Genomic DNA, 1,106 nt, shown 5'->3' with positions numbered 1-1,106 from the left:
TATAATAGAAATACCCGTCGTAGCGATTCGGCCGAGACACCCGCCACGAAACACTCTCTCGTCGTGGAATCCCCGCGTCGGAGAGTAAAACGCGCGAAGGCTTACTATGAGAGAAGAAATAGTATATGCCGGTGGTTCGCGTGTGTAGGCTCTATACGAAATTGCGATTCAAGAGAGTAGGAAAAGACGCGATGAACCACGATTTCCGTGCGTCTTACGTCTCTCGACGATGGGACGATCCACGCGAAGAGTTGTTACGTGCTCGCGCGAGGTGCGATAGCGTCGATTCGCTTTTCTGTACGGGGAGAAATAGAACGATGAGCTGACTTATCGGGTCTTCGTTGGAATTACCGTCGCTGGCATTGTAAACTCCAGATGACCTTGTGATTCCTTCGTCGGGCACTGGTAAAGGGTGGCGATGATTCGTTCTATAATAGAAATACCCGTCGTAGCGTTTCGGCCTAGTCACCCGCCACGAAACACTCTCTCGTCGTGGAATCCCCGCGTCGGAGAGTAAAACGCCGAAGGCTTACTTATGAAACTTACGTCTCTCGACGATGGGACGATCCACGCGAAGAGTTGTTACGTGCACGCGTATGGTGCGATTGCGTCGATTCGCTTTTCTGTACGGGGAGCAATAGAACGTTGAGTTGACTTATCGGGTCTTCGTTGGAATTACCGTCGCTGGCATTGTAAACTCCAGATGACCTTGTGATTCCTTCGTCGGGCACTGGTAAAGGGTGGCGATGATGCGTTCTATAATAGAAATACCCGTCGTAGCGTTTCTTCCGAGTCAACCCGCTCACGAAACACTCTCTCGTCGTGGAATCCCCGCGTCGGAGAGTAAAACGCGAATTCATAGTATGGAAACTTACGTCTCTCGACGATGGGACGATCCACGCGAAGAGTTGTTACGTGCACGCGTATGGTGCGATTGCGTCGATTCGCTTTTCTGTACGGGGAGTAATAGAACGTTGAGTTGACTTATCGGGTCTTCGTTGGAATTACCGTCGCTGGCATTGTAAACTCCAGATGACCTTGTGATTCCTTCGTCGGGCACTGGTAAAGGGTGGCGATGATGCGTTCTATAATAGAAATACCCGTCG

The sequence above is a fragment of the Nomia melanderi genome, unplaced genomic scaffold (genome assembly GCF_051020985.1).
Source record: "Nomia melanderi isolate GNS246 unplaced genomic scaffold, iyNomMela1 scaffold0770, whole genome shotgun sequence".
Classification (NCBI taxonomy): domain Eukaryota; kingdom Metazoa; phylum Arthropoda; class Insecta; order Hymenoptera; family Halictidae; genus Nomia; species Nomia melanderi.
This window is presented reverse-complemented; position numbering follows the sequence as displayed.